This window comes from Cyprinus carpio, chromosome A12 (genome assembly GCF_018340385.1).
Source record: "Cyprinus carpio isolate SPL01 chromosome A12, ASM1834038v1, whole genome shotgun sequence".
NCBI classification, from domain to species: Eukaryota; Metazoa; Chordata; class Actinopteri; order Cypriniformes; family Cyprinidae; genus Cyprinus; species Cyprinus carpio.
In genome coordinates this window covers 24,111,076-24,119,927 of record NC_056583.1, presented here as the reverse complement: position 1 = coordinate 24,119,927, position 8,852 = coordinate 24,111,076, and positions in this window count along the sequence as shown.

Genomic DNA, 8,852 nt, shown 5'->3' with positions numbered 1-8,852 from the left:
AGACCAGTAGCATCACTTTCAAAAATGACCAAAGAGTTTCGATATTTTTCCTATTTAAAACTTGACTCTTCTGTAGTTATATTGTGTACTAATACTGGCGGAAAATGAAAAGTTAAAATTTTTTAAAATTTTTCTCATTTTTGAACGTGATGCTACTGGTCTAATCAGACTTGGCAAGGCTTAGCAAATTATGAAAGTTTTAATTTTGGAACTACCCCCTTTAAGTCATTTTAGATGTTAACACATATTAAGCTTTGCCATATACTTAATGTACTTGATTTATTCTTAGTCAGAATTTTGTTTTACAGAATATGCGGCTCCGTGTTGTGTTGGCCCCTGATAATATTAGGAGGCTGGATATTTTGGAAAATCTCACTTCGGTTGAACACTTAAAAACAATTCTTCAAGAAAGGCTTGAAATCAAGGATGATTTTCTGATTCAGTTTGAGGATCCTGAGTTCGGAAATGAACTCTGTAACTTTAACCTAAGGTTGTGGGTTCGAGTCTCGGGTCGGCAATACCATGACTTAGGTGCCCTTGAGCAAGGCACCAAACCCCCAACTGTGTGTGTGTGTGCGCGCACTTTGGATGGGTTAAAAGCAGAGCATGAATTCTGAGTATGGGTCACCATACTTGGCTGTATGTCACATCATTTCACTTCTTCTTCAGAAAGAGAACTGGAGATACTCCAGAAAGTACCTGAAGACTCAGAAACAGACACCTCGATTTCCTCTTTAGACACTGCCAGTATGTCCTCTCCATCTGATTTTTAATCCATTCATATATCCATTCAATACATTTCCGGGTCTGGCGATAGCACTTTTAGCATAGTTTAGCATAGATCATTTAATCTGAGTAGACCAGTAGCATCGCGTTCAAAAATGACCAAAGAGTTTCGATATTTTTCCTATATAAAACTTGACTCTTCTGTACTTACATTGTGTTCTAATACTGGCAGAAAATGGCCGATATGGCTAGGAACTATACTCTCCATCTGATAGCTCAAACCAGAGTTTCCCCTTAGTGTCTGTGAGACAGCATGAAAATTCTCAGTGGCCTTTCTCGATTCCCATTTTGAAAGAAGATGGAACACTGCTCACCGTACCAAGAAAAATTAAAATGGACATCCTGGACAGCATAGCTCAGGCAATTTTTTCATTCAAAGCTTACCCAAACAATCAAGAGTTGGAGTCTGTGTCTGCTGCACTGATTGAAAAGTATCCATGTCTAAAGGACCCAGGCTCAGGAACAGGTTATCACAGCTGGACTATGAGCATCAAATATAAGGTTGGAAACTACCGTCAGAAACTACGAATGGCAGGTTGCTCTGAAGTCACTGTGAACCAAAAAAAAACTGAACAATGACTCTAGATCAGGGGTCGGCAACCTTTTTGGTATGACATGCCATTTTTAATTTTTCTGGTTAACCACTGTGCCAACACCCCCCAACCACCCAAAGCCCTCCCCCTGTTTAAATGTATTCTGTATTTAAACGGTACATACACATTTTTAAATGATACGAGTAAAAAAAAAAAAAAAAAAAAACATTTGATGCAAATAGTTTCTGAATATTTTAAATAAATAGTTTTTTTTTAAATTTAAAAAAATGTGAATAACAGATACACAGTGTGCCATATGTGTGTGTGACAAGGCCAATGCATTAAAACAGTTCAGTTTAATCACTGTTAATGCGCTGCTTTAATTGATGCGCGTGCGCACACACACACACACACACACACACACAGAGATCTGAGATGGTGCTGTGCAAAAAGTAACATTCAGAAGCTCATAAACTTGTCAGTGCTGCCACGCGACTTTTATTAATCGATACTGAATCGCTATATTATATTTCTCAACAACAAGGGGGCAAAATCGCTTCATTGTTTGTAGAGAGAGACAGACGCAGAAAATGTACATCTCTCTCTCTCTCTCTCTCTCTCTCTCTCTCTCTCTCACGATGGCCATATTTAAAAAAAAAAATTCTCATCACTGGATATAGCTGTCGGTCATTTAACATTTCTATCGTAAAACGTATTATTAAAAGTTGACTAATATTAAATGATTTGCAGCTTCACCTTACCTCGCTCTCTTTCACGTTAAACTGAGCTTCGCGCTCTGCTTCTCTGAACAGTAAACCCCGCCTACTTTGATTTGATTGACCATTTCAGTCATTTTGACATTGAGGAGCACTGTTAGACCGCTGAGGCTTTGATCTGAAGCGCCTAGTATGTGCAGCGTTTGAGCGTGCATCCATAGACTAGCGCAAGTTAATTCTCACACTTTAATAGTATTTATAGCTCCTAACAGGCTGTGTGACTAAGAGAAGTTATTACCTCAAAATGTAGGTCAGTATGCAGTTTTCCCTTTTGCTCACGTGCCAGCGATTATCCCTCTGCGTGCCACTGTTGGCACCCATGCCGTAGGTTGCCGACCCCTGCTCTGGATGTTTAAAGAAAGCAAAGAGATTTGAGATAAACTTCCTCCCGGACAACCCAGTAGGGCAGACAGATTATTCCTTACAAAAGGAAAAAAAAGATGCACAACAGGAGGAAATGAAGAAGAAACATATCAGCATGGCAGTTGTTGACTCCAAAATGGATCTGACGTTCTCTCTGAGAAGGAAGGAGATAGTTGATGAAGAACCTGTTGTGGCTGATGGCCAGCATTGTTTTTGGAAGATCAGGTGAGTTTATGTATTTGAGATTATTCATTTATTTAAAGATAAATTAATTTGTGTAGTCTTAATTCTTACTGTTCACTGTGTGTGTGTGTGTGTGTTAAGGTCTGTGCCGAGTTTTACAGAATTACACATTATGTGACTTGGCAAGGCTTAGCAAATTATGACAGTTTTAATTTTGGAACTACCCCCTTTAAGTCATTTTACATGTTACCACATATTAAGCTTTGTCATATACTTAATGTACTTGATTTATTCTTAGTCAGAATTAGGGCTGTGCAAAAAATCAAATACGATTTTCATGCGCATCTCATCAGTAAAGACGCTCCTGTAATTAGTAGTATATCTCCAGCACGTGCGTTCAGATCAGGGTTGCCAGGTTTCCACAACAAATCCTGCCCAGTTGCTTCTCAAAACTAAATACTAAACTTTCCCCGATAAAAATTGCATCCGGGGTTTTAAAATGTACGTTTTTCAGCAGGGTTCCCTTGGTAATATTCACATTTTAGGGGCTAAATATCACGTTATTGGTATTGGGGTCGCTTCAACCCGCGGACATGAAAAAACAAACCATAGTCAGAATTTTGTTTTACAGAATATGCGGCTCTGTGTTGTGTTGGCCCCTGATAATATTAGGAGGCTGGATATTTTGGAAAATCTCACTTTGGTTGAACACTTAAAAACAATTCTTCAAGAAAGGCTTGAAATCAAGGATGATTTTCTGATTCAGTTTTGAGGATCCTGAGTCGGGAAATGAACTTTGTCACTTGACCAATATTACAGAGCTTCCACCAGAAAGTAACTGAAGACTCAGAACCAGAGACCTCGATTTCCTCTTTAGACACTGCCAGTATGTCCTCTCCATCTGATAGCTCAAACCAGAGTTTCCCCTTTGTGTATGTGAGACAGATTAATTAACTTGTGTAGTCTTGATTCTTACTGTTCATTGTGGGTGTGTTTGTCAAGTTTTACAGAATTACACCAAACCAACCTGAAGAGTACCTTTTTGTCTTCTTTGGATGAATACACATCAAAGATGATTATGTTGTACCGATCACGTGGTGGAGCCTATGGAGATGAAATGAAGACCCTCCTAGACCAACTTGATCAAGTAATAATTTAGCAAATTAAGCAATTATTTTGTGTCAAATCATGTAAACATTGTAAAATTTGTAACCTGTGAATGAGCATAATAGTTGCCCTTGAACACTCCACTTTTTTGGAAATGGGCTCATTCTCCAACTCCCCCAGAGTTAAAAAGTTGAGTTTTACTGTTTTTTAATCCATTCATATATCCATTCAATACATCTCCGGGTCTGGCGATAGCACTTTTAGCATAGCTTAGCATAGATCATTGAAGTGAAAGTGAAATACACTACAGCAGTATGTTGACCCATACTCAGCCCCAATTTGTGCTCTGCCATTTTACCCATCCAAAGTGCACACACACACAGCGTGAACACACACACACACCGTGACCACACGCCCGGAGCAGAATCTGATTAGACCAGTAGCATCACTTTCAAAAATGACCAAAGAGTTTTTCGATATTTTTCCTATTTAAAACTTGACTCTTTCTGTAGTTATATTGTGGTACTAAATACTGGCGGAAAATGAAAAGTTAAAATTTTTTAAATTTTTTTTTCTCATTTTTGAACGTGTTGCTACTGGTCTAATCAGACTTGGCAAGGCTTAGCAAATTATGAAAGTTTTAATTTTGGAACTACCCCCTTTAAGTCATTTTAGATGTTAACACATATTAAGCTTTGCCATATACTTAATGTAACTTGATTTATTCTTAGTCAGAATTTTGTTTTACCAGAATATGCGGCTCCGTGTTGTGTTGGCCCCTGATAATATTAGGAGGCTGGATATTTTGGAAAATCTCACTTCGGTTGAACACTTAAAAACAATTCTTCAAGAAAGGCTTGAAATCAAGGATGATTTGCCTGATTCAGTTTGAGGATCCTGAGTTCGGAAATGTAAACTCTGTAACTTTAACCTAAGGTTGTGGGTTTCGAGTCTCGGGTCGGCAATACCATGACTTAGTGTGCCCTTGAGCAAGGCACCAAACCCCCAAAAACAACCCCCCCCCCTGTGTGTGTGTGTGCGCGCACTTTGGATGGGTTAAAAGCAGAGCATGAATTCTGAGTATGGGTCACCATACTTGGCTGTATGTCACATCATTTCACTTCTTCTTCAGAAAGAGAACTGGAGATAACTCCAGAAAGTACCTGAAGACATCAGAAACAGACACCCCATCGATTTCCCCTCTTTAGACACTGCCAGTATGTCCCTCACTCCATCTGATTTTTAATCCATTCATATATCCATTCAATACATTTCCGGGTCTGGCGATAGCACTTTTAGCATAGTTTAGCATAGATCATTTAATCTGAGTAGACCAGTAGCATCGCGTTCAAAAATGACCAAAGAGTTTCGATATTTTTCCTATATAAAAACTTGACTCTTCTGTACTTTACATTGTGTTCTAATACTGGCAGAAAATGGGCCGATATGGCTAGGAACTATACTCTCCATCAATGATAGCTCAAACCAGAGTTTCCCCTTAGTGTCTGTGAGACAGCATGAAAATTCTCAGTGGCCTTTCTCGATTCCCATTTTGAAAGAAGATGGAACACTGCTCACCGTACCAGAAAAATTAAAATGGACATCCTGGACAGCATAGCTCAGGGCAATTTTTTCATTCAAAGCTTACCCAAACAATCAAGAGTAGGAGTCTGTGTCTGCTGCTGCACTGATTGAAAAGTATCCATGTCTAAAGGACCCAGGCTCAGGACAGGGTTATCACAGCTGGACTATGAGCATCAAATATAAGGTTGGAAACTACCGTCAGAAACTACGAATGGCAGGTTGCTCTGAAGTCACTGTGAACCAAAAAAAACTGAACAATGACTCTAGATCAGGGGTCGGCAACCTTTTTGGTATGACATGCCATTTTTAATTTTTCTGGTTAACCACTGTGCCAACCACCCCCCAACCACCCAAAGCCCTCCCCCTGTTTTAAATGTATTCTGTATTTAAACGTACATGCACATTTTTAAATGATACGAGTAAAAAAAAAAAAAAAAAAAAAACATTTGATGCAATAGTTTTCTGAATATTTTAAAATAAATAGTTTTTTTTTTAATTTAAAAAAATGTGAATAACAGATACACGTGTGCCATATGTTGTGTGTGACAAGGCCAATGCATTAAAACAGTTCAGTTTAATCACTGTTAATGCGCTGCTTTAATTGATGAGCGTGCGCACAACACACACACCACACACACACACACACCAGAGATCTGAGATGGTGCTGTGCAAAAAGTAACATTCAGAAGCTCATAAACTTGTCAGTGCTGCCACGCGACTTTTATTAATCGATACTGAATCGCTATATTATATTTCTCAACAACAAGGGGGCAAAATCGCTTCATTGTTTGTAGAGAGAGACAGACGCAGAAACTGTACATCTCTCTCTCTCTCTCTCTCTCTCTCTCTCTATCTCTCACGATGGCCATATTTAAAAAAAAAAATTCTCATCACTGGATATAGCTGTCGGTCATTTAACATTTCTATCGTAAAAACGTATTATTAAAAGTTGACTAATAATTAAATGATTTGCAGCTTCACCTTACCTCGCTCTCTTTCACGTTAAACTGAGCTTCGCGCTCTGCTTCTCTGAACAGTAAACCCCGCCTACTTTGATTTGATTGACCATTTCAGTCATTTTGACATTGAGGAGCACTGTTAGACCGCTGAGGCTTTGATCTGAAGCGCCTAGTATGTGCAGCGTTTGAGCGTGCATCCATAGACTAGCGCAAGTTAATTCTCACACTTTAATAGTGTTTATAGCTCCTAACAGGCTGTGTGACTAAGAGAAGTTATTACCTCAAAATGTAGGTCAGTATGCAGTTTTCCCTTTTGCTCACGTGCCAGCGATTATCTATTTGTGTGCAGCCGTTATTACTCGCCAGCCATCCCTCTGCGTGCTGCTCTGGATGTTTAAAGAAAGCAAAGAGATTTGAGATAAACTTCCTCCCGGACAACCCAGTAGGGCAGACAGATTATTCCTTACAAAAGGAAAAAGATGCACAACAGGAGGAAATGAAGAAGAAACATATCAGCATGGCAGTTGTTGACTCCAAAATGGATCTGACGTTCTCTCTGAGAAGGAAGGAGATAGTTAATGAAGAACCTGTTGTGGCTGATGGCCAGCATTATTTTTGGAAGATCAGGTGAGTTTATGTATTTGAGATTATTCATTTATTTAAAGATAAATTAATTTGTGTAGTCTTAATTCTTACTGTTCACTGTGTGTGTGTGTGTTAAGGTCTGTGCCGAGTTTTACAGAATTACACATTATGTGACTTGGCAAGGCTTAGCAAATTATGACAGTTTTAATTTTGGAACTACCCCCTTTAAGTCATTTTACATGTTACCACATATTAAGCTTTGTCATATACTTAATGTACTTGATTTATTCTTAGTCAGAATTAGGGCTGTGCAAAAAATCGAATGCTATTTTCGTGAGTCAAATTGCAATATATATGATAATGTATTTAGTTTTGTATCTCCAGCACGTGCGTTCAGATCAGGGTTGCCAGGTTTCCACAACAAATCCTGCCCAGTTGCTTCTCAAAACTAAATACTAAACTTTCCCCGATAAAAATTGCATCCCGGGGTTAAAATGTACGTTTTTCAGCAGGGTTCCCTTGGTAATATTCACATTTTAGGGGCTAAATATCACGTTATTGGTATTGGGGTCGCTTCAACCCGCGGACATGAAAAAACAACCATAGTCAGAATTTTGTTTTACAGAATATGCGGCTCTGTGTTGTGTTGGCCCCTGATAATATTAGGAGGCTGGATATTTTGGAAAATCTCACTTTGGTTGAACACTTAAAAACAATTCTTCAAGAAAGGCTTGAAATCAAGGATGATTTTCTGATTCAGTTTGAGGATCCTGAGTCGGGAAATGAACTTTGTAACTTGACCAAAATTACAGAGCTTCCACCAGAAAGTAACTGAAGACTCAGAACCAGAGACCTCGATTTCCTCTTTAGACACTGCCAGTATGTCCTCTCCATCTGATAGCTCAAACCAGAGTTTCCCCTTTGTGTATGTGAGACAGATTAATTAACTTGTGTAGTCTTGATTCTTACTGTTCATTGTGTGTGTGTTTGTCAAGTTTTACAGAATTACACAAACCAACCTGAAGAGTACCTTTTTGTCTTCTTTGGATGAATACGCATCAAAGATGATTATGTTGTACCGATCACGTGGTGGAGCCTATGGAGATGAAATGAAGACCCTCCTAGACCAACTTGATCAAGTAATAATTTAGCAAATTAAGCAATTATTTTTGTGTCAAATCATGTAAACATTGTAAAATTTGTAACCTGTGAATGAGCATAATAGTTGCCCTTGAACACTCCACTTTTTTGGAAATGGGCTCATTCTCCAACTCCCCCAGAGTTAAAAAGTTGAGTTTTACTGTTTTTTAATCCATTCATATATCCATTCAATACATCTCTGGGTCTGGCGATAGCACTTTTAGCATAGCTTAGCATAGATGATTGAATCTGAAAGTAACTGAAGACTCAGAACCAGAGACCTCGATTTCCTCTTTAGACACTGCCAGTATGTCCTCTCCATCTTCCCCTTTGTGTTTGTGAGACAGCGTGAAAATTCTCAGTGGCCATCTCCTTTCCCGATTCCCAAGTTCCCAAAGGGAATGGGAATTTTAAAGAAGATGGAACACTGCTCACCGTACCAAGAGCAATGTTGTCATTCAAAGCTTACCCAAACAATCAAGAGTTGGAGTCTGTGTCTGCTGCACTGATTGAAAAGTATCCATGTATATATCACAGCTGGACTATGAGAATCAAATATAAGGTTGGAAATAGAGGGCTGCATTGGGTTTGGGCTCCCGCGGGACCCAACGCAAATCTCGCGGGAGTGGGTGTGTTTACCTTTGCTGCAGGCGGGAGTGGGCGGTCAGAACATTTCGCGGGAGATCCGCGGGGAACGTTGGTGTGTAGTAGAAATGGAGTCAACACAAGAAAACTGCTAAGAAAATTAAAGCTGCTGTTTACTTGACAAAAGCATGCAAGGCAAGTCAGACATCTGGAAAGAATTCTCATTTGAAACTGAAAAAAATGGGAAAGAA